This window comes from Dipodomys spectabilis, unplaced genomic scaffold (genome assembly GCF_019054845.1).
Source record: "Dipodomys spectabilis isolate Male_0828 unplaced genomic scaffold, ASM1905484v1 ptg000098l, whole genome shotgun sequence".
Taxonomy (NCBI): Eukaryota; Metazoa; Chordata; class Mammalia; order Rodentia; family Heteromyidae; genus Dipodomys; species Dipodomys spectabilis.
The window spans coordinates 20,498,916-20,525,860 of record NW_024870775.1 but is presented as its reverse complement, the minus strand read 5'-3'; positions in this window follow the sequence as shown (position 1 = coordinate 20,525,860).

The following is a 26,945-nucleotide window of genomic DNA, read 5'->3' as shown; positions in this document are numbered from 1 at the left end:
TTTTGCTTACTGAGCATGTTGAGCAGTATTTCTATCCCGTACTTACTGGAGTTAATAGTACTTTCTTATCCTGTCAACCCAAAATATCTCTAGATATTGCCAAATGTCCCCTGAAGAAAAAAATCCTGCCTGGTTGAAAACCACTGTTCTAAAGTTGCTGGTTCCATTTGTTTGTTTCCTGATTGCTATTCAGATCAGGACAATGCAATTTCTGCTCTGGCAATACTAGGCAATCTGTTCAATTATAGACCACCAATATTCTAATGGCCAAACCCAGTGGCCTATTTTCAATTTTATCTTTTTGATATTTGACTTTGTAAGTGGCTCCTTCCTCACTGTTTTCCAAGGATTATTTCCCAAGTTCTTTTTTTTTTAATTTTTTTAATTGCTGATTCCCCTTTTAGAGCTTACTTTAAAATTCCAAACAACGCATCTCTTCTAAAAGGCTCAAGCACATTCATGACTGCAATCAACCGCATACAAATTTAATTCCATCCTAGAATGTTTTCATGAACAACAGATACACATTTACAACTATAGTTTTATTCTATTTGACAACAAAAAGGCACTTCGAAGCTTGACCTATCCAACTCGACTTCACTCTTTTTTAATAATTAATTTATTGTGTTGTAATTGTAGAGGTGATGTATAGAGGGATTATAACTACATGAGTCAGATAATGACTACATTTCCTTTTGTACAGTGTCTTCTGTTCCCTCACACTATCCTTGTCCCTCCCTCCCATCTCCACCATCTATGTCCAGTGAGCTCCACTACTGTACTTTTTCACCCTTTTTCCCTCAAGTCTGCACCTGCCTCCCATCCTCCTGAAGATATACACTTGAATACACCATACATAAGGAAAAGAAAACAGAATCATCAAAAAAAATAAAAAAGAACAGAGCTCTCTTGTTTCCACACCTTGGAATTTGTTTCAGCATATATTATATATATTTATATTCAGTATATGTTTATATTTTATATAAATATATAATTTTATGTAAATATGAAGAAGAAACACATAGGCATTGTGCCTTTGTGTTTCTCTCTTAAAAGTATCTTCTTTCAGTTTCACAGCACAAGTGTCTAGAATCCTGTATAATTTATCATATCCTAGTGTATTTTAGATCTGATTTCCACATATCAGAGAGAACATGTGCCATTTGTCTCTCTGAGCTTGGCTTACCTCACTTAACATGATTGGTTCTAGTTCTATCCATTTCCCTGCAAATGACATTATTTTATTCTTTCTAATGGCTGTGTAAAATTCCCTTGTGTATAAGTACCGCATCTTTTTGATCCATTCATTTATTGTGGGACATTTGGGCTGTTTCCATATCTTGGCTATTGTGAAAGGTGGGGAAAGGAGAGCTCTACTGCATGGTTGGTGGGAATGTATCCTAGTACAACCACTCTGGACAGCAGTCTGGAGGTTCCTCAAAAAACTTAATATAGGCATTCCCAAGTTCTTAAGCATATATTCTAAAACAAATCTCATGTTTAATAAGCCAGTTTACTGAAACATGACCTCCCACTCAGCACTAAGCTCTAAAGCTACATCTTTATAGTCAATATAAACTCTCTCTAATTGAAATCCCCTAAGTTAGTGAGTCATCAAATCCTTTGTGTTCTGCATCTAAAATTTAACTCTTTCCACTTATGTGAAAATTTCCCAATTCATACATTCCACTTTTTCCAGGACATATGCAACTTAACTTGTCTCTAATATACCCTATGCATTTTCTGTTATCTTAGTAAAACATTTAATTGATTTTTGTCATTTCTATATACTAAAAAGTATATTTCAGTGTTTCCTACTGTTTGTAGTTGTATTTTCCAAAGTGTGCTTCAAAGAACTTTTAGAGATATAAAAGACAATTTTGGCAGTGTGTACATCTAAGTCTTTTAAAAATAACCCTAATAAAAATATTGATAATTAATAGTATATGGTAGTGGCAATGTCTGTGCTACCAGTCTAGCAGCACATGTCAGATAATTAGCAAACATGAGCATACTAAATTAAATGAGTATTTTTAAAATTTTATGAGATTGCTTTCATAATCTGGTCAAATTTCCCTATAGTGAATTCACCAAAAATCTCAGTATCCAGTCTGTAATCAAGGCACACAAGAATTTGTTACTAGAATAAGTATTTTCCTGACATCTTGGTTTTGTTCTTGCTTTTTCCTAGAGTGGTATTTTGGGACATACACTTGATGTATATATTCCAACACCTTTCCAATGAGTCTTCGTGTGCATCTATCTTCAAGAATTTTCCAGACTCCATTGCAGCTAAAAGTCTCCATGTGGTATAAGAAAAGCCAATTGGCTATCTACAAATTCAGTGTGATACCTATTAATATTCCAACCTCATTCTTCAAGGAAATAGAAGAGGCAATCCAAAAATTCATATGGAGCAATAAAAGACCCCGGATAGCAAAAACGATCCTTAACAGAAAGAATAGTGCTGGAGGAATATCAATACTAAATTTCAAAGCAGACACCCTGAAAACATTACGAACGGAATAGGAGAAACCATAGTCTCCTTGGCACAGGCCCAGATACACAACAAATCAAAGAAAGGTTGGACAAATGGGATTGCATGAATTTGCAGAGCTTCTGCATGGCAAAGGACATGGCTAGCAACATCAATAGAAAGCCCACGGATTGGGAGATCTTCACTAGGCATACAACAGACAAGGGTCTCATATCTAAAATATATACTGTAACTCAAAAAATTAAATCCCCCAATAACAAATCCTCAAAGAAACAACTGCTCAATAAATAAGTGGGCTAAAGACTTAAAGAGAAACTTCTCTGAAGAGGAAGTAATGAATGGCCAATAGACACATGAAGAAATGCTCAACCTCTCTAGTCATAAAAGAAATGCAAATCAAAACAATATTGAGATACCACCTCACTCCAGTTAGAATGGCTATAATCAAGAACTCTAATAAGCAACAGATGCTGGAGGGGATGTGGCCAGAAGGGAACCCTACTGTATTGTTGGTGGGAGTGTAAACTTGTTCAACCACTTTGGAAAGCAGTATGGAGGTTCCTCAAAAGACTCCACATAGAGTGCCCCTATGACCCAGCAATCCCACTTTTGGGCATTTACCCAAATGTTCACAAACAAGACCATACTAAAGCTACTAGCACAACTATGTTTATTGCAGCCTTATTTACCATAGCTAAAATATGGAACCAACCCAAATGCTCCTCAATAGATGAATGGATTATGAAAATGTGGTATATACACAATGGAATCCTATGCCTCCATCAGAAAGCATGACATTACCCCATTTGTTAGGAAATGGAAAGATTTGGAAAAAATTATATTAAGTGAAGTAAGCTAGGCCCAAAGAAACATAGGTCCCATGATTTCCCTTATTTGCAATAACTAGTATATGTCTGAGACAAACAGAAAAGGTCAGATATGGTGATGCTAGGCAAAATAAAGCCCAAGATAATGACACAAGTGGTTTTTCCTTTCTTGCTATTGTTTCTAACGTATTTATAAGGTACCCCGTGATTTTTTTGTTGCTTTGTATATCCCTCCTCCACAGTATAACCTCTATTTTCACTCTATTTGATATTGGTACAATTTGGGGAGGGGAAGGGGAAAAAAACAAATTGTTTAAATAGAGATACAGGTTGACCCATTGCAACAATGAGATCTAGAAGACACTTTGTCAAAAAATGAACTTTACAATTTAGGAGGAGGAGGGGGGAGTGTAATGCAGATGGGAGGGAAAGGATGGTAGAGGAAAAATAAAGGAGGAGGCAACAATACTGGATAAGAAATGTACTCATTACCTTGCTCATATAACTGTAACCCCTCTGTACAGTATTTTCACAATAAAAAACTTATTTAAAAAAAGACGAGAAAAGCCAATTGGAAGCCAATTGAATTAGATTTAGAATGTGATTTTTTATTTGTTTCTTTTGTATGTTATTCCCCATGGTATAACCCCTGTTTTCACTGTATTTGATTTCAGTGCCCTGAATCTTGTATATACACTTCTCTAATTTGGGGAGGGGAAGGGAAATAACAAAATGCTGAAATAAGGATATAGGTTGACTAATTGTAACAATCAGATGTACAAGAACACTATGTTGAAAACAAACTTTAGAACTTCTGTGGGGGCAGGGAGGAGGAGTTGGAGAAGTGGGGAGGGAATGGATGGTAGGGGAAAAATTAAGGAAGGGGTAACAATGCTTGATATCAAGTGTACTCATTACCTTACTCATGTAACTATAACCCCCCTGTACAGCATTTTTACAAATAAAAATATATTTGATACTCTATCAACCAATTCCACTGTACTGCTTTGTAAACCTATCATGGAAACTCAGTGTTCAATCATATATTCATTCCCATGCAAGATTTCCATGAATACCCAATTCTTTACATTTTATGACTTTCTATTTAAACTAGCTAAAATACTATTTGATCAAAAAGGATTTTCCTTTCAATTACTCTTCCCAGTTTCATTTTTGTTCTAGTTTTCTGTACTTTTAAATAACGCATATTTATTATTTTGATAAATAAGAAACTTTTTATATATTCCATTATAAACGGTATATGAATAAAAACACATGAATAAATATAATTATATAATATGACAAAGGCATATTAGAAAATGTTTCTGTAGAGTTTAAAAGTGTTTCTGTAGAGGAACTTGAATATCTTCACAACTGACAGAACCTAAAGCTTGTGTTTCTCACTCTAGGTCTTGAACCCAAACTGGAGCTTGTGGTTGGATCTCTACGACAATCCTCCACAACTCTTTTTTTAAAAATTCATAATTCACGGAATCAGTGGATGGTCTGTTATTTGCTATATATTCTCAAAGTGTTGATTATGAATTCCTACTTTCTTTCTCTCTCTCTCTCTCTCCCCCCTTTCTCTCTCTCTTTCTCTCCCCCCTCCCTCCCTCACTAACTCCCCAAAAGGAAGACCTATAGGAAACAAAAACCCCAGAAAAATCCCTTCCTAGCTACTTCCCAAATTAGACACAGGCCTCAATGACACAGGAAAATTTAAAATTATACTTGCATCCAGAGTGAACAGAAAGAGTTTCTATCTTTTCTGGCATATCATACTATTTATTTCAAAGCCTTGGAAAGGAGATGTTTTTATTTTTTTATGTTAGGTTTTCAGCACAGTTCCACCAATCACTGCCTGTTTGAGTTCTACCTCTTTCTTGATGTTTTAATTTACTGCCAGCAGAGATGCATTTCTTAGCAGCATGCATGTTGAAAGGCTGACCTTGGCTTGGATGCTGCTGCTAATCAGAACTCCCTTGTTTGGTCCTGCATTTTAATTCCTTTCAGCTTTTTATTTATGTTTGTTTATGTTTCCTCTGCTTAGAGTTATCTATGGCTGTGTCTATCTGTCCATAACCCAGGGAATAAAAACTCAAGGAATGGATCTCTCTCTCACTCTCTCACTCTCTATTTCTCTCTCTCTCTTTCTCTCTCTCCCTCTCTCTCCTCCTCTTTCTCCCTCCCTCTAGATATCTATCTTTATATTCATGCACAGTAAATGACTTTTTAAAAGAAATCTGTTTTCCCTCCTAGTCCCCTTTGTTATTTGGGATTCACTTAGACATTCTATTATTCTAAATGACATCAACTGTGATGTAAATAGCTAATATTAATTGAATACAGAATACATTTAAAATGAATCACATGCAAACAAAATCATCTAATTCTTTCACAAGTCCTGTGAGTTAGATCCCAATTTCACAGTTGAAGAAACTAAGGCTTAGGAAAACTAAATAAGATTTCAAATCATTATAAAAGATTCCCATGTTCATATTTATGAACACTGTTATGTCCCAGACCACATCACTTTAGGAGTAAATTTGCTTACAGAGCGAGATGAACTATGTATCTATTAATTCAGTTGTATCCTTGGAATTATGAATATTTTAGACTCAAGCTAAACTCTAATCACCAGTAGTAGAAGTAGTCGAGAGATTCTTGTGTTCATTGCTCTCTGGGATAATGGGTAGTCTTTGTAATGTTTTTCCTGTCTTGTTCTTGCTAATGCTATTCTGCACAGGTTGCCTGTTGCTCTTTCTTCATAGTCTAATCTCTTCTACTAGATATGGAATCTAGTAGTATGCATTTTGCTCATAACAGTTCAAGTGAGAACCGGAGAAAAGTGAAGTAGATCCCCCAGGAAGTGCTACTCTTCAGATGGCATCACAAATAATAGTTTAAAGCATGTCAAACCCAGGTGGAGAACCTAGTAGAAGACTAAAGATAAACTCTTAATAAAAATGTGGCTAACAAAGTAAATATCTCGGAGCTTTTGCATGAAGGATCCATAATAAAAGACAACAGGATCAAAACTGGGATGAACTCTTTTATCTCAAATGCACTTTCACTTTTTTTTAATTGTGAAAATACTGTTCAGAGGGATTACAATTACATGGGCAAGATAATAAATACATTTCTTATTAAGCATTGTTGCCTCCTCCTTTGTTTCCCCTTCCCATCCTTTCCATCTCCATGAACCCCCCTACCAAAATTGTAAAGTTCGTTTTTCTACATAATGATTTGTACATCTCACTGTTGCAATGGGTCCACCTGTATCCCTATTTAAATGATTTGCTTTTGCCCTTCTCCTCCACAAATTATACCAACATCAAATACAATGAGAGCAGGGGTTATACTGTGGGGGAGGGACATTCAAAACACAAAGAAATCATCTTATAAATATGTTAGAAACAATCACATAAAAGAAAAAAACATTTGATTCCTTATCTTGGGGTTCATTTCACCTATCATCAACTTAGCTGACCTTTTCTGCTTGTCTCAGACATATACTAGTTATTGCAAATAAGGGAAACAAACCAGAATCAGAAATTTACTAATACAAATTCCTCTGTAATACAGAAGGATTTGAATTTCAGGGAAGGGCTCTATTTGAAGATACCAAGTTTAAAACATAGACAGAAAGACTTTGCTAACTCACAGTATAATGACTTTTCTATACTCCAAGCTGTGAATATCTACAAAATGGATGATTACTACATTTCTTTTAAGGTCAATCTAATATAAAAAGTTGCATATGGGTTATTAATCCTGAACCCCAGTCTCTGTTTCCATAAAATAAAGGGATAACATTAATATACTAGTACTTATTTCAGACTTAGTAGCAGATATTGTTATAGGAACTTCTCTTTCAATTCAGATGATAGCCATATTAATTATATACCAGGGACTGGGGGTGTGATACAAATGGTAGATCTCTTATTGAGCAAAGCTGAAGTTCTGAGTTCAAACCTAGTATTCCCAATAAATGCATATCTAAGTAAAACAAGGTGAAAGAAAATGATGTACTATTTTATCAACATTGTACAAAGCAGTCATCTGAGACATGTAATATTAAGAAATATTCAGAATGTAAGACATGGTAGCATTCACCTAAAATACCAACTACCTGAGAAGCAGAGATAACAGGATCCAAATCTAGGGTGGGCAAAGTCAGACTCTGAAAAATACCTAATCTGAAAAAGACCATAGTCATATTTCAAATAGTGGAGCACCTGCCTAGTAAGTGTGAGGCCCTGAGTTCAGAGCTACAAACAAATCAAACTATTGAAATAATAGATCTATTTTATGCCAAATGACTAATAATTGAGAAACCTAGGACCCAAACCATAGCAGACTAAGCCCTAAGCCACATATTTTGATATCAAGGATGACCTAGATATCTTATGAGGTTTTCCTCATCTAATGTTTGATCAATTGCCTGTCTCCTCCATGGAACATTTAGAAACATTAGGATACCATGTCTTTATTCTTAGATGACTTCACAAAGGTAGAGAAGGCACTTAAATAAAGAGAACATAGAACTTTTAGTGTGTGCAGCTCCTAGCACTTGAACTCAGGGCTTGAGAGGTGTCACTGAGCATTTTTGCTTAAGCCTAGCACTCTACTTGAGCCTCAGTGCTACTTCCAACTTTTTAGTGTTTAATGAGTGCTTAATGAGAAATTATATTCTCATGAATGTTCCTGCCTGGTCTGGCTTCAAGACTTATGAGCAGCTAGAATTACAGGCATGAGCCACTGGCACCTAGCTAATTAATGTAATTTTTAATTTGAATTTTTTAAAGCCAAAGTGAAGACTCCAAGGGATTCATGGGACACAAGCCATTTGAGAAGATGGGTCTGGGGAGTCTGAAATGAAGTCTGGACCCTATCTTTCAGGTCTTCCAAAGACCACAGTGGTTACAGCGTGGTGATTATCATGTGCTACAAGTATCTCCAGGGTCAAACATATTGAAGGCTCCCTATCATTCTAACTTATCTTGCTTAAGATGATTTGACACTCCTACTCAAAATACTCTCAAATCTTTAGCATAGTCATTTCCAGGGAGCTCAACTTTGAATTTTGTTCTACAAAACACAGGTTATAAATAGCATGGAGTTAATTATCCTTATTTGGAGATGGAGCATTCACTGTCAATAGGAATGAAATAGTCAAAAGGTAGCAACAGGGCTGGGAAGGTGGCTCAGTGGTAGAATGCTTGCCTTGCATGCATGAAGCTCTGGGTTCAATTCCTTAGTACCACATAAACAGAAAAAGCTGGAAGTAATGCTAAGGCTCAAGTGGTAGAATGCTAGCCTTGAGCACAAAGAGGCTCAGAGACAGCACCCAGGCCCTGAGTTCAAGCCCCAGGACTGCTCCCCCCCAAAAAAGATAGTGACTATTAGAGAAAATGGCCCAAACTAAGGCATTATTTAATTAAACTCTACTATAGTCATAAATAGACTGTTCTTACCCATTAATAAAATTGTAATCAATCCTGTTTCCTAAAGCATAAATATTCATGATAAAATACCTGAAAAGATAAGAATTAAATATTGAGTACAAATATGATCACAATAATTTAAAACAAATAAACAAAATAAATTGAATTCAGAACAGAAAAAAGACTGGAAGGAAATTAGTTAAAATATTAATAGTGTTAAAATAATGTGTTTAAATAATGCTGCTTATTTTCTTTTAAGAAAATTTTCCAAATTTCTTTCAATGAAGCTTATCTTTTTATCATCATGAAATATAAACCCAATTTTAAAAAATAAATATGCATTAAAAGACTCTTTGAAATTGTTAACAAAATCTTGACTAAATAATTTTGTGAATGCCCTAATGACAACACAATATAACAGAAAAAGATGTTTAAGTAGCAATATAACAAAAATAACATTTGGAAAGAAAGATAAATTATAAATCAGATGATATGGTTTCTTGAGTTTGCAATTCACTAGTTTGGTAACCTCAAAAAACCATTTAACTTCTCTGAGCCTCAATTTCTTCATCAGAAAAGTAGAGATAATAATATTTGCCCCAGAGACTACTGAGAGTTGTCAAGAAGATGAAATGTGTACAGAAATACTTTGGAAGGTTTGAAGTAACATACAATAGCCCTTCTTGAAGAGCCATAGTTAGCTCTTGCAATCTCTGAAAATAATAGAAGAATATAGGAATTTCACGTGATACTTTCCTTAATACTATTACTTTTCAAAGTGCCATGGTTGTTAGTGGATAGTTTTATCTCTGCATGCTATAATTGAAAGCTAGACTTCACAAAGTTCTTAACAATTGGGGATAAATTGGGGAATGAGGGTCATGTGACAATTGTGGGGAAGATTTTATTGAGGAAAACAGACCTAGTGGGTCCTCCAAGGCAGAAGAAAACTTTGTGAGACAGCATGTTAGGAAAAGAGGATCATTACATCAGAGAAAATAGCTCTTCTTATGGTTTGTATAAACCTGCCTTTGCAACCATCTTGGAAACAAATCATCTCTGGGCACTGAGCTTAGTACTCTAGGAGCAAGTGCTGAAGACGTTGGGAAGGGTGTGGCCAACCCAGACTATGAAAGTTGAAGGTGCTCTATAGAGGGGTAAGAATGAACCTGGCTTGACCAGAATGCTCTATGGGGAAGGACAGAAAGAATGAGCATGGCCTGTTCAAGGGATTGCTTGTGACCCTGGGCTCCCAGCATGCAGTTAATTGGGAGCAAGGGAGTGGGAGATAAGCCAGGCAATAATTCCAGCCAGTGTGAAGTGCCTGTATGTCTTTAGAAAACATCCGTGTTTCAATCAGAAGTTGTAGTAACTCAACTAATGCTTTAAAGCTATGGAATTAGTTAATGGAAGATATTTGAATTTATTGGGAGGGTATGCAGAGGCCAGATAGGAAGCTACTTATGGTAAAGGATGCTAAAAATCAGAAAGCATTATCAGAGCAGAAACAGGAACAAAGTGGACAAACATTTAAAAGATGAATGCAAGAAAATAAAGCTAGATTATAGTGATAAATTGCTACTATATACCAAGCACTGGGAGACTTGTTTTCCAATGGAGTATCTTCTATTCTTAAACCACTGTGAGGAAGGCACATTATTATGGCCATTTTATAGATGAGGGAAAAAAAGGTAAGGATTTTCTGTGGCTACACAGAGGACCCAAAATCAAAGAGGTGCAGCGTGAAACCAGGTTATGTCATTTTATGTGTTTGTCATGGAGATAGATTGCTTGATAAACGCCATGAGAAAGGGAGAGGAGAAACTTCTATGGTTCCAGGGTGGGATAGTGGGTAAGGAAAAAATGAATGGTAGAAATACAAAGAGGATGCGTTTGAGGAGACTGGTAATTTATAAATACTAGATCTGTTAAGTAAAAAATAGACGAGTAGTAATTCCAAAAGATAAGAGGAAATGCTAACAGAGGGCCCCTCCTAAAAAAAAAAAAAGAGAGAGAACTAGGTGGAGATAAATATTTCATTTACTGAGATTTCAAACTGCTATTAGAAGAAAATGTTTACTAAAAACACAACTGTAGGGGAGGAGGAGAGTTGGGGGGAAAGGAAAATGGGAGAAAAACCAGGGGAGGGGGCGGGTAACAATGTTCAACAAGAAATGTACTCACTACCTTTTGTATGTAACTGTAACCCCTCTACACATCACTTTTACAATAATATAAAATTTAAAAAATCACTGTACTCATTGAGAGAAGCATACTAATGAAGGAAAGGAGACAGAGACAGAGACAGAGTCCAAAAGTAGAGAAATTCTGAAAGATGAAGGAAGAACGGAGGAAGGCAAAAAAGGAGAGAAGGAAAATGGGGGGTGGGGGTAGGGAGAGTAGAAGGAAAGAGGAGGGGGAAAAATAGAGAAGGAAGGAGGGAAAAAGGAAAGGAGGAAGGGAGAGATGGAATATATAGAAGAGTGTCACACCATCAACTTAAGAGAAGCAGAGCTACAGTTAGAATGTTCTTGTCAAGCTACATTGAGGCTATTGAACCCAAGGGACACATTTTACCCTCATGAGAAAAGAGGTCTAAAGAAAGGCAGGCTCTGTTGAGAGTATCCTAGTGTGATCTGAAGTTGACAAAGAAAATTGCTGCCTGCCTCTTTGCTTCAGGGATTCCTGATTCCCTGAGATATTTGTTGCAATCTATTATTTTCTCCCCACAAAAGATCCCTGCAGTTCCATTTGAACTCTGTTTGATCAGTTAATAAAGAAATCTAGTGTTTATTCAGACTGCTTAAGCCACATCTTGACTTATTGACTGTTTTGGGCTTTGGCAGAGCAAATTACACACCATCCTCATACAATTGGAATATGTTTCACAAAGACGAGTTACCTCCTCTACTCCCAAGATGCATTCTATCGATTCTTAAAACAAAACACAAGCCCCATGATACCTAAATGAAAACAATGAGAGTAGTCCTCACGTACATGAGCGAGGTATTTTAAACTCTGCTTACCCTTTGTAACGTTGTCCAGTGCTAGAGCGATTAATCTGATTTGAATTCTAACCAATCCCAAAGCCTCTCCATCAATTTCAAGTGAGAAGGGCTAGTGAGGGGGCACTTTGCAGCACAAACCTTCATTTTATAATAGAGTTCTTCAGTTCAAATCAGCTTTTGACACAGCTAATTTAATTGTCTTTGTTATTGATAGCTGCAGAGCTGTAAATAAACAGTTTGGGAAATGTGCTTGCTAGGTTTACTTTCAAAACAGTATTTTGGATGACCCTCCAAGTGGCAAAATTCCCTTTGCTTCCTGCTAGGGTATATGGTTTATTTCATCATTACCAACCCAAGAGGGTCATATAAAGTGTTTATTATGGCTAAATATGAGACCCCAGAGTGGTTTCCAACCCTAGAACACCATGCCCTTGCTCAGATCCTCTAGGGCTGACTCCATAATCACTTTGTAAGGGAAAAAGACATAGAGTTTAGCAAATGTAAACATTCAGTTTGCGAAATCCTTCTGTTTCTTCTGATTCATCCATCTGCCAATACGACAAAAACATGGGCAAAACATGTCTGGGGGCAGGGAGTGATCTTTGCAGAGGTGGTTTTCAAGAGGGGCATTAGGAAAAGGAAAATTCCTTTCCTTCCCCCACAATCTCTGAAAATTTGGTGATCCAGAGTTTCTAGACTTTGGGATACACAGGGGAACATGGCAGCCATGTAAGCTGAAGGAAAGAAAAGACCAGTACCCAAGACCTTGTATTTCCCCAGGGTTGTTTGGGGATTGTTTTGATGTGTTTTTGTGTTTGGACTTTACTATGGAGAGTTGAAGATATTGTGGTATGTTCCCATGCTTTTCTGTTCAAGGTCCCATCTTTCCTTCCTTCCTTCCTTCCTTCCTTCCTTCCCTCCTTCCCTCCTTCCTTCCTCCCCTTTCCCTCTCTTTCTCCCTCTGTCTTGCTTAATTTCTTCTTTTTCTTTCCTTCCTTTCCTCCTACCATCCTTCCTTCCCCTTTTCTTTTCCTCTCTTCCTTACTTCTTTTTCTCTTTCCTTTCTTTCTTTCCTCCTTCCATTCTTCTCCTCCCTCTCTTCCTTCCCTCTTTGCTATTTAATTTTTCCTCCCATTTTCTGCCTTATCCATGGATAGACAGATATTCAAGTGTGTTAGATGTGTGTGTATACTCTTAAACCATACACACATATATGTACACACACACACACACACACACACACACACACACACACACACACACACACACACACACACACATATATATTTATAAATTGGATCCATGTGTACTTCAATGGAAACCAAAGTTGTTATGCTCTGCACTTTTACGTCTTAACTTAGCACTGTCTCTGTCTCTGTTGCCAGGTGTTCATTTACTTGGTGGTTTCTAAGCATCCCACTGTAAAACTAGCATATTCTACTTGTATAGTTTCTTGGCTGGAAAATGTGATGACTTCCAACTCCCACCATGTCAAAAGTGGCATTGGTAAATATCCCCATACATATTTTTCTGTGTTTGCTCGTTACTTTGTACAACCAGGAGGTGATCACACTTCCTAATACATGCTGTGTGGAATCTGGTTTGTTTTGATGAACTTCTCCAGGCTGCATATTACTCACACAAATCCTTCTATTCCCACAGGTCCACCAATATTCATCTGGAATGGTAAATTTTTTAATCTATTTTTAAGATTTGTTTTCACATCACTTTGGGATGGTCTCCTACTATAATCTTCTTACCTACACCTTTTACCCAGCTGGAATGACCTATCATGTCTGGCTTATATATTGAGATGACAATCTCACTAATTTTTGGCCCAAGCTGTTATGCAACCATAAACTTTTTGATCTCTATCTTCTAACTAGATGCACCACTATACTTAGCCCCCCTGTAAACTTTTTTTGGGAGGGTCCAGTCGTGGGGCCTGAACTCTGGGCCTGGGCGCTGTCCTTCAGCTCTTCAGCTCAAGGCTAGTGTTCTACCACTTGAGCCACAGCGCCACTTCTGGCTTTTTTTTCTTTTTGCTTATGTGGTGGTGGGGAATTGAACCCAGGGCTTCATGCATGCAAGGTAAGTGCTCTACCACTGAGCCACCTTCCCAACCCCCCCCCCATAAATTTTTGATATGAGAAATAACTTTCTCCAAATCTCTGATGTCTATATTAGTTTAATCTCTGATTTAATCATTGAACAGAAACTTTTCATTTTAATGTGGTAGAGGCAAGACTTACTGTTGCCTTTTATATCATTCTACCCTTTCTTATATTTCTTATACTATCTTTCATATCCAGGTTTTAATAAGAAAGGAAAGAAGGGAAGAACAGAGGAGAGAGAGTTGTTCTTCAGGCATATATTCAATTTGTGTGTGTGTGTGTGTGTGTGTGTGTGTGTGTGTGTGTGTGTGTGTGTGTGTGATTTTTTTCGCTAAGCTCTCATTCTGCTCCACAATGTCCATGTACCAGTGTGCTAACAATTTTCACCACTAAGAATTTCTAATACATTTTAGCAACTGACAGGTCCAGTTTCCTGTTTGCCTTGGCTTTTCAAGGTTTTCCCCTCCATACACACTTAGAATTACCTAATAACCTAATAATGTTGCTTATTAAAACATTTGTTAGGAATTCCATGTAGAAGAAAGATTAATCAGAATGTCTAATATAAAGTTAATCTGTTCAGGAATATCAATATCTCCTTTAGATTAGTCTCAAATGCTTTTTTAAAGCAGTGGTTCTCTAATTTTCCACAGAAATTTTGTAGGAAAACAGTTTTCTTTATGTTAATTCATAAAGCCTTTAAAGATGTTGTTACTGTTTTCCATGGAATCCCATTTGCGTCCTGCTTTTGGTACATTTTCTATTTGTTCTGTTTCAGTGACTCATCATTCCTTAGTGGGTTGCGGTTTATATCTGCAGAACTACACATCAGCACAAAAGTGCTAGTGTTCTCTTTATCTGGTAGATATAAAATATCAGGGACCTCAAATCTGACTGAAGGTCAAACTTTTATACCTGGGTCTAGCCTGGGATTTATAACAGCCATGTTTTTTTATTACTAAAGAGATGTAAACTTTGTTTTAGGGAGTCTAAAATAGTTTGCAAACATCACCAACTTCAATCTTCAGTCATCTGAAGAGAGAGAAGTATTTCAGATCCTGTCTTACCTATGTCACCTAAGGCCACATCTTGGCCTCATTGGAAGTTCCAGTGAGAGCGATTGCTGAGCCTGTCTGCAATGGAATCAACTCTTCAGGTAGTTCACTGGTCATACTTTGTGGTACACAGGCTCAGCATATAGGAACTTGTAGCTAACCCTACACTGACGTTCCACTAAGAAAATATCTGTTTCGTTTATATTGTTTCAACTTTTTTATTGTGAAAATACCGTAGAGAAGGGTTACAATTACATGGGCAAAGTAATGAGTACATTTCTTATCAAGCATTGTTGCCTCCTCCTTTGTTTCCCCTTCCCATCCCTTCCCATCTCTCCCCCATCGCTCCCCCCTTACACTCATCTCCTCTCTCCCAACACCCCCACCCCCGGCCATAGTTGTAAAGTTCATTTTTCGACATAACGACTTGTACATCTCATTGTTGCAATAGGTCTACCTGTATCCCTATTTAAACAATTTGTTTTTTCCCTTCCCCAACAGACCTCTTTCCCTACTTCTTTTTTCTTTCTCCAAATCCATATATAGGAAAAAGTCAATTCAAAGCAAACTGCCAAATATATTTTACAAGCTTCAATGTACCACTTAAAATGCCAGATGATGAAATGCCAGCTACAGTGTGTGTTCTTTGGGGCAAAGATTGTAGGTGGAATGTTTTTGCTAGTTTTCAGCCAGCAACTTGTGACTCTACTGTTACCAAGTATTATTTTACCCTGTAGGGGAAAAATAAAAGGTCTTTGCCTTTGTGGTTTCCTCTTCCTCTTCTTCTTCCTCTTCCTCCTACTTTTTCCTCTTCTTTCTATTTCTTTTTTTCCTTTCCACTTGTAATTCTGCTTTCTGTTGTCTTTCTTCTTCCTTTTAAAACAAGACAACATAGGCAAAATAGTTATTTATTTTTATTATGTTTAAGTAGGTTTACAAAGGAGTAGCCATTTGATAAAGCAGTTTATGAAAACAGTATATCTTATCTTGATTAATGTTACCACTTTCAACACTCTCACCCATCCCTCCCTTACCCACTCCTTCCATTGCTCTTCTTCAAGGTTTTTGTAGGATAGTCATTGGATTCTTTTTGGTATATATACACAATGGAATTCTACTCATCTATTAGAAAGAATGATGTTGTACTACTTATAAGGAAATGGAACGATTGGAAAAAATTATAGTAAGTGAAATACGCTAGACCCAAAAGAAACAAAGGTCGCATGATTTCCCTCATTTGTGGTAGATAGAATGTATCTATAAATGCATAAATACACATGGTGGGAAGTATGCAAGAGGTTGCAAATATCTTAAATGAAGTATCATAGACTCTATGGAGAGCTCAAAGGGTGTCACCTTTTAGAAAGACTAGGTCAAAGCCCGATAAAATCAATATCTAGAAATGAGTACACAAAATCAGGGACGGGAAGGGGTGGATCAAAGAGGGTGAGAATGTTGAAGGGGTGAGGCTGACAAAGATACGTTACAGTCATAACCTGTTTGGTTATATGTCAGCTCCTCTGCACAACTAACTACTCAAAGACAGTAAAAAGTTATAAAAAGGATGAACATGTAAGCATTTTATCTTACCAATAATATCAAGGGCAATTTCTTGAAGTAGGAAAAGGAAAATATGTCTTCAGAATGTGTTGAAGTTCACTTGGAAATACATTCAAAGAATATATAAAATAACCATGTTTTTGCTTTATTTTTCAAATTAGACCAAGCAGTAGACAGACATGGGATGAATTTATCTCACAAATACTTCTCAGAGTTTTCTTTGAAAGATGAAACCCTCCTCAACACAAAGCATGATTTGTTACATAAAGCAATGTATACGTTAACTTAGCTCCATCAGGTCACTCTACAGAAGTTTTCCCTTAACCATAAGGACCAAGTTCCCAAGAATTCCAGTGGATACCTGAACAGATACTCAGACACCTTTGAATATGGTGCTCTTTCATCTAACTAGTACACAAATGCGTGCTTCTTTTCCAAGCCTTTAACTACACTCTGTGGCTGTCACTGTTCTACTTTCTGAGGTGAAATAGTAAAACTGACACAGATTTATTTTTATATTTTCAGTTTCACGGATAGATCTCACTGTGGCTCTTGGCATGTTTCTTTTCTTCCTTTGTATGCCTTCAATTAAAGAAAGCACTTTGTGGCTTCTCTTTGGCACATTCAAATCACCAGCATCACTATTCTTGTGCTTTGGGGATATTATTAGTTAAAACAAGAGTACCTTACTTAAACACATGCACTGTGTCTCATGATGATGCATCTGATAACCAGGATGGTTTCAAAGTGATTAATGACAAGGCAGCACATACTGCGGGGATACAGTGGACACAAGTGTGTTATAGCTTCAAGACGACAGAGTAGGACACCATGAGATTCCCTTGGGATTCTCAGATTGACATACAATTTAAGGCTTGGGATTGCTTATTTCTATAATTTTCCATTTAATATTTTCAGGAAATCAAACCCCTGCATGAGTGTGGACAACTTGTCTTTCAAATCATCATGTCCCACATCATAAGTGCATACACATTTTTAGCCTCCATATTACTTCTCTAGATTTATAACAACTTAGCTTTGCAGATCCTCTAGTTTCAAACCACTTTATATGATGATGATTAGAAGAAAAAACACGATACAGTAGAAGGTGAGGTTTCTACAATACAGTCTTCAAAATTATGAAAACACAGAGAAAGATTTTTTTTTGTTTTAGAACTCATTCAGCTGCTGCCTTATATAGTGTGAAGTAAACCTTACAGAGAAAGAACATATGGTTGAATAACTCAATTCTGTAAAATTTAAGTATGTTCTGGAAAAAAATTATGATGAACAAGGCAGATGCCCATCAGGTGGGTGATAGCGCTCAAGAGGCAATGCCAGCAATTTCAAATCAGAAATCAGGAAGATAATAAACTGCCAGAAATTATGCCAATGCATAGATCAGATTTCAATTACAGAAAATGCTGAACCTCTTGAGATAACTGCTTTACAAATATGGAACATCTTGGAAAGTAGTCTCCAGGCATGTGCTTATAAATCAAAGCATATCTGCAGAACTGACCCACTAAAGGAGTAGCTACTTTGGCCTCAATAGGAAGGTAGGTAAGTTAATTGACTGGGAAGCAAGCATCGTAATTGCAGTCTCTGGAGCACAGTTCTGGCACCATCTGAGAATCAAGAAGCCACTACCCAACATCTGTCTACAAAACTATGAAAATACCAACAAAAATGGGTATCTCATCAAATTCCTTACTTACATAATAATGGGCTGGCCAATAGGACACCTACTTCTGCTGAAAATCCAAACGCTCCCATGGCTTTCTCACTACCACAGATCTCTCACCTTCATTCTACTTGTGACTACATATATCCTTTTTGTGGGAACCAAGCACTTGGAGAACCTGAACTGTAGCTATCCATGCAACAAGGCATAATGCAAGGGAATTAGAACTGAATTGAGTAAATCATTGCCAGATGCCCTAATGGGCATATCACTAGCAATCTGGCAAAACAAATTTATCAGCTTCTCATAAAGTCTGTGAAGTTACTGGTAAAAAGAAAATGGCAGTAGCAAATTAGTTGTTGGTTCAATTTATATTAATCGTATGTGTGAAAGCATTCTAGCACTAATTTTTGTTTTTGCATGTATTATTTTAGAAAAGTTAATCTATTTTCAAAAGCTTTCATTGACTCACTCATAACCTTAGTCTCTATTACTTCTTTTTATATCATATTTCTCTTATTTAGCCTCCATAATCCCCATCATGAGTTTACAGAAACCTAACTGTGAAAGTTAGAGAAGACAAATTTCATAAGTATCATGATTTATTCATTTTATTTGGGATACTAGGAATTGAATTCACAGTCTTGCACATACCATACAAGCATTTTGCCACTAAACCCTAGCCCTTTATTTATTCTTTTATTTACTTTGAGATGATAGGTTTTTCTAAGTTCCCCAGGCTTGCTTTGAACTCAATCCACCTGCCTCAGCCACCAAAGTAGATAGGATTACAAGTGTGCACCACTGTGCCCAGCTAAGAATTATTTTTATTAGTAGAGAGCTTTACACATCTAAAAAGATTACGCCTTGACCTCCACCTCTGTGCTTCCTTTCTTTCTGCTACATGTAGAGGGCTTTTCTCTTAATCTGTTAGAGGTATAAAGGTTGTTCCAAGACATTCTTGAAAATGAAAAGTGAAAGGTTGTGTCTAGAAAGACACCTGGGCCACCCACCCAAAGCTTTAAGAAACATGGCTGGAGAGAAAGGAGTTGGATGCGACTCGAGGGAATTCTGCCTGACAGGAGTAAAGGGACAGAATCTGGAGAGAGTAAGATCAACTTTGTCCAGGCCCCAGGATGACCTACGTAAAAAGCCAACTGGAAAACAAGCCAAAGTATTTAAGCCCTAATAATGTCTGCAGAACATGTCATCATCGCAGGGAGCCCCAATCATCATACAGGCAGTAGTGCATGGTCACCGCGGTGAAGGTCTTCCCCAGGACATGAGAAACAAGATCATTAACTCTGCATGACTTTGCTGAGCTGTGTATCAACTGCTCTGGAAGAAAAGGTCTCTGTTTTCACAGCCCAGAATGCTCATCGTCCTCAAGTTCTAACATTACCTATTAGCTCGTTGGTTATAAGTTTGGTGCCTATAGAAGCAGCTGCATGTACAGATGGTCTTCACACTAGTACTTGAGTAGCTCTGGCTGTTAGAGCCTTGAGTAGCTCTGGCTGTTAGAGCCACTTTTCTTCATTACACAGAATAGAGAGTATCCTGCACCTGACCGCCTTCACTTCAGAGCAGAAGACACAGAGTTAATGATCCTCCCTTGATAGAATAAAGAAACAAAATTCAGAATGATTTTGTGACTAGCCCAAAGTCACATGGCTCATAACTGACAACACAAAATAGAACTAAATATTTTACTCTCAGACCTGCATATTTTCATTGTATTGATTCTGTTGATAGACATCCTTTGTACAGCAGAAAACAACAACAACAAACTGTGCAAAATTGAATTCAGCCAAGTGTTACTCTGACTGAAGTGGATTGAATTCTGCAAGTCAATTGTCTTGTTATAAGGTAGAGGAGTTTTGTAACCTTAATTCTGCTTGCCTGGGTAGGGTTGTTTTTTTGTTTTGTTTTGTGTGTGTGTGTGTGTGTGTGTGTGTGTGTGTGTGTGTATGCACGTACGCTGGTCCTGTAGCTTGAACTCAGGGCTTGGGCGCTGCTCAAGGCTAGCACTCTATCACTTGAGGCACAGCTCCACTTCCAGTTTTCCCGCTTTTTCTGAGTAAGTTATTGGAGATAAGGGTCTCACAGACTTTCTTGCCTGGGCTGGCTTCAAACTGTAATTCTCAGATCTCAGCCTCCTGAGTAGCTAGGATTACAGGTATGAGCCACCAGAGCCTAGCTTTGAAGCAATGTTATAGTACAAAATAAAACAAAAAAAACCACAATTTTTTAGAAAAATATAAACATGAAAGCAATAACTGACATAGTCAATCCAAATAAATGACGAATTAGTTAACTGTGAAAAAAATCATCAAACCTGGAAAAAATATAGCCAAAGGTATTAGTTGAGGTTGTGAAATCAGATCAATAATCATCACATTTTCTTTTTTCCACCTTTCATATAGCAGAGTTAGCACCATGCAGGGAAAATAAGAACTTCTGGAATTCTTTATTGATGTTCCTCAGTACATTATGCACCATTTATTAAACTTTACACCAAGGCTGAATTATGAGTTCTGATTTTACTACTTTCCTTTGCCTCTTGTGCTCAAAGATTCATCTGGATAATTTATTTGTTCTTTGTTTGTTTATTCATTCATTCCATACACTTTTAAGCACTTGCTAGATGATGGGTACTGCCTGATTGTTATAATGAAATTTTAACAGCATTTCTGCATGAGCGAAAACTTGACCCTGTGGGACTCTGTATTGGATCCAGAGAAGATGTGGTATTTCTTCCTGGCTCCAGGCAAAGGTTCACAGGAAACTCAAAAGAGAATACTAAAACAAAGATATAATTAAGAACATTGGGTATGATAATCAGGAAAAATGTCTGGCTGGATCAAGGCAGTATTTTATTATTGTTAAGATATGGAGAACTAAAAGACTGGAAATAACCCAAGCAAATATCCTTCTATGGCTGAAAGTATATACTTACTGTGAAGCATCCATACACTGAAACTGCACTTAGTAAGAAAGGGCCATCCATTACTGGTATGATGCATCAAGAATGAATGTCAGGGGGCTGGGAAGGTGGCTCAGAGGTAGAGTGCTTTCCTTGCTTGCATGAGGCCTGGAATTTGATTCCTCAGCACCACATAAGCAGAAAAAGCCGGAAGTGGTGCTTTGGCTCAAGTGGTAGAGTGCTAGCCTTGAGCTGAAGAGCTGAGGGACAGTGCCCAGACCCAGAGTTCAGCCCCCATGACCAAAAAAAAAACAAAAAAAAACGAATAAAGAATGAATATCAGTGAGGTAATTTAGTTGAAATAAAGAAACCAGCCTAAAAATTTTGTATGTGATCTGGGCATGTATTAATGATTGAGTGAGCACTTGCCTGGCATGTTTCAAACCTTGGGTTCAATCCCCAGGACTGCAAATAATAAAGTAAGTACATTAAAAAAAAGAAAAGAAATGGAAGCTACATGTCTTATGATTCTTTTTAGTGACATTCTTTCAGAAAGAAAAGTATAAAGAAAGTGGGCAGATCAGAGTTGCTGGGTGGTAGGCAAGAGAAAGGGATGACTCCCAAGGAATAGAAGGGAATTTGGGAGGTGATTAAACTTTTCTATAGCTTCTTTGTAACAGGCTTACATGATGAAGTGACTGCCAAATCTTAAAGACAGAACTTTAAAGTACATAAATTGCACCTAAAAATGATGTTGGGTTTGGGACTTTGATACGTTATATTCAAATCAAATTATTTATTTGTGTACTGTGGGCAAATTACTTTGCTTTTTCAGGCCTACCTTAGAGGCATCGTTGTAATGGAAGTATCATCATAGTATTTACCTCATTGACTTGTCACGAAGATTAAGTCAATATCCTAGCACAGTGTCTGATTTGCATTAAGTCGTCACAAAGAAAATCAAGAATTCACACAGTTGTAGTATCCGTCACTGTCTTTTAAAGTATGTATGTATGTATGTATATGCTTTGCCAGTGACCCTCCTAATATGCAATCACATCCATACAAGTAGTTCTATAGTAAAATTTCATGTCTAGGCCTTCCTATTTACCATCCAGGACCAAAAATTGGCTACTGTGGACATACCAACAAACCACCCTGCTGCTTTTACCCATACCTGATGCTCCCAATAGATGTTCCATACCCTGCTTTCTCGTTATGACAGTCACATACTGTGCTTGTCAAGACCCAAAAAGAAGAGATGACAGCACACAATTCAATCATCATTCACTACTAAGTTATTCAGAATGCCTGCCTTTTTTCTATTTTTTCTCATCCAAAATATCAGAGAATGTCATTTACTAAGGAGCACATGGAATGATATATGCAACTACTTTCTGTAATAATTTCAAAATATTCCATTATTAAGTTCTGAAAACTCTGCCAAGCAGCATTATTTGGAAGTTTACAGACTTCAGTTAGTTTGGAGGTCAAAAAAACTGAAATTACTTTCTTCCAATATCAAGGCTAATGGTGAGGAACCATGGCATGAATCCTCTAAAACAATGGATAGTACCCAAATTCTCGACATGGTACACTACTTCATTTTGGAGAGCATTATCATTTCTTTTTCCAACAGATTGCTTTTCTAATTATATTTTGCTTATGTCATTGCCATTATTTTGTATTCTCAGAGAACTCAACAAAGGACAAAGAGGATGTGAGGTAGCAAAATGACTTAGAAGGGTAGTAGATTCATTCTCTGGAATTTAGAAACTCCAATGCACAATTTTACTTGTTCAGATTGCTTAGTGATGCACTCAAAGACAACAGAAAGGTATTCATATCTTAAGCCTAGCCTTATGTTGAAAAAAAACAAATGATTCTGAAGAAAAAATAATATTTATACTTTAGTCAGAACAAGCTTCCAAGATGATTATTTTGGGGAATGGGATAGGGAAGAAAAACAAATAGAGCTTTAGGCACTCGTAAGGAGATGAGGATATGTTTTAATGATGCAGAAAGAAAAGGCTTGCGTTACTAAAGCTCAACATTCCCACTTAAAGTTGTCAATACTTTCAACTCTTGCATCACAAAGTGGTATGCTTTTTTAAAAAAGTACAATTGGAAGGTAGGTGTGTATTGAAATGTTTTTGATCATTTTTTACCACATAAATAATGCTTTTCCTGGGCCTAGCTACAAAAGAAGTAAGGTCTGGCTTCCAACTAGTTACATACTCACATCTGAAGCTCTAAACACTCTCCGGGGACTTTTGGAGAGCATAAACACATGTGCATGCATGTGTGCGCGTGTGCGCACGCACGTACACACACACACACATAACATACACAAGCTTCTCAGACTCTTACCTCTTTCATAAATACAGCAAAGTTGGGCTGGGAAGGTGGCTCAGTGGTAGAGCGCTTGCCTTGCATGCATGAGGCCCTGTGTTCCATTCCTCAGCACCACATTAGCAGAAAACAAAAATAAAAGCTGGAAGTGGCGCTGTGGCTCAAGTGGTAGAGCGCTAGCCTTGAGCTGAAGAGCTGAGGGACCGCGCCCAGGCCCAGAGTTCAGGCCCCACGACCAGAACCCCCAAAATAAATAAATAAATACAGCAAAGTTTAATCCACATATTGTCTTTAATCTGTGCTTGATTTAGTGTTTGGGTGGATCACTAAAAAAAAGAAATAAATACAGATTATAACAGTGTGCTTTGTTGGCCTTGCACTTCAGTTTTATTCCAAGTATGTGTCAAAGTCCTTATTCCTTGAGAAGAGAGGTTCCTGGCCAAAACTACATTCATGGTTTGCTGAGTGAAGGCAAATAATTTGGAAACACAGTTGCTTGTAAGAATAGAAGTGAGTGCCCATCCTGTAATATTCTCCCAAAACGGCCAATGATGATTTCTCTTCCTCAATTTCTTTTTCACATATTCCACAGTGGAATGCACAGAGCACTGTGAATTTGTCCTCCTCTTAAGTCTTTGTGGAAAGAGCACCTTGTTGTGACCAAGAAAGTTTGGTTACAATAATACTGAGTGCTTCAGAGGTCAGACCTTATGACTGACAGCCACTGCTTCCTTTCTGTTTTAAAGTCAGTCCACCATGCACAGGGACCAAACCATTATATTAAAGACCTCCATACTGTGAATAGATGGTACATAAAAAGACAGGGTAGAGAATGATCAAGAAACATAAGTGTAAGTGCACACTAGTAAGTGACCTAGATGACCTTACATTAAACAAACTGCCCAGCTGAACCTATTCAACTCTCATAGGATCAATAACAAATCATTATGGCTATAAGCCACTGTGTCTTGGAATGAATGGTATATACAGCAATATGTAACTGAAACATTTTCTTCCCCTCTCATTTTTGCCTCCAACAAAGACTAAAAAGAAAGTCAAATAGACACACCTGCCAATAATTAATAAGATTGCAAACACATTCATAAGTAATAGTTTATGTTGTCAAGATCTATGTGACTAAATTAATTTAATCTGTCAGTTTAAATTAGGCCATCATAATCAATAATTTTTATAATAAGAACCAGCCTCCACATTTATTAAGTTTGGGAGATTCCCTTTCTAGGTGGTATCTCATTTTTTTAATATAAACTGAAGATAGCAATAAAACCAGAAATGCATGTAATTGAAGAATACATCCATCTATTCATTCATGTTGTTTTCTCTGATGCACACTTAAAAAAATTTATGATCTCATTTGGAAAATGTGAAAGAAAAAAAATCAATAGAGTAACCATGATTTATAAAGGTGAAACCTTCATGTCATGAATATTTCATCAGGAAAATGTGGAAGCCACAAGCTTTTATCTGAGTGGATTTCTCCATCTGATGTGATTAATTCACAGATGAATTGATATCCATTACTAAAGGAGATGATCACTTGATACATGAGAATGGCATGGGGCTATAAAACAAATACCCGTTTCAAAAGGCTCCCGAAGAGTTTGGGAACCATCCAGGGCAAAGGTGATCAAAGCCACTGGTGTGTCATAAAAGGTTACCATTTTCTGCATGTTTTGAAGAGGAACATGGAAGTGACTCAAATCCTACAGTGCAGAACTGGGCTTTAAAAAAAACTTCCTTTTCTCTCTGAAAAGGATAATGAGATGCTTTGGTTAAAAAACATTTCATATTTCAGAGATGAACCTCTTTATCAATATTTGTAAAGATTATATAGAGCTCAAGTCCCCCCTCATATTCAATTACTTTAAGCTCCTCTACTCGGTTCAAGAAGCTCTGGAGAAATGCATATATGAGGTGAGGAAGGCAAATTTACAGACTTTTGTGGGGAAAGACACTGACTACATTCAATAAATTCATAGTCAAGCAATTAGTGATACAACCAATGACACAATAAGCGCCCATCGATTGCCCACAGAGCAGGAAGGCAGCACAAAGAACAAGGTAAATTAGAAGCAGATCAAAAGAGAAGCATATTCAATAAAAACAAAAAATCTCGGGCAGAATGCTGCCAGGGCCAGCTCAGCACTGAGGTAGGCTTCAAATGGAAAAGTTGCAAGGGACCGGATCGGCCAAGTTATAGGCATACCACCCTCAATACAGTTTTCAAAAGTGATCCGCGTGATATGATTTTATTTGCCAGCTATGGATTTCATTGAAATCCCAAGTTTTCCAAAAGTCATCAGGAAGGACCCAGAAAGGGTCAGAAGTTAATTTAACCGCAGGGGCACTCATTGAGTGTAACATGTTTCTTATCAGGGGTTGAAGGCAGTCTTCTTTGGCTCCAGGTATCAAAGTCTGCACAGGTGTTAGTGACTCCATTAAGGGAACTCTTCAACCAGAAGCTGAAAGCAGTGTGTCTGCACTGACATCCAATCAGCATCAAGATATGCACACAAAGTAGGGAATGAATTCTATTATAGAGAAAGAGACAGAGGGCATCATGAGCGTGATGAAGAAGCACTGATACAGCTTTGCTGATCCTATCTGGCTAGCCACAGAAGGGGAGAGTCAGTGGACAGAGTGTGCTTGTTCAAGTCAGATGTGGATAGTAGAGACATTTAAAAACATGTAGTTTACAAAATTGCTCCTTGTACTTTCTCTCACTTAATATTCATGTCAGATAATATTTATTACATGTATGTCTTCTACCTAGTAAGTAAGCACTCAGTACCTATTTCTTCTAAATGAACAAATGAATACATGTATGCAGGTGTAGAAGTCTTCCAGAAATTTAAAAAAAAAACCTCATATTTTGGTATGAATATTTAGTTTTCCTTTGTTGATTATAGTAACCAATATATTATTGCATTGGTTGGATGGAATGGATTGAATGGTACAGAAAAATATGAAGCGATACAGCAAACAGGAAACAATGACACAGACAGAGAAGAAATTATAACATGTTTCTGGAGTTACATTAATTTTCTGGAGTCCTGAGGATCTCACCTAGATTTTAGACTTAGAATAAAGGGTAAGGAGACAAGAGGGAGTGTTTCTCTGTGTCCAAAGCGCTTTTTGAAGATAGTAATTGTAATTCTACTAAGAATGTGTATTCTTAGTGCTGTTATGATATTATTTATTTTATGAGATAAAGAATCCAAGATGCTATGTCAAAAAAATGAACTTTACAATTCAGGTGCGGGGGGAGGGGGGGGCGGGGGGGGGGGCGGGGAGGGAGTGTAGTTGTGGAGATGGGAGGGAATGGATGGTAGGGGAAAAACAAAGGAGGAGACAACAATGCTTGATAAGAAATAAATGTACTCATTACCTTGCTCATGTAACTGTAACCCCTACAGTATTCTCACAATAAAAAACTTATTTTTTAAAAAAGAATCAT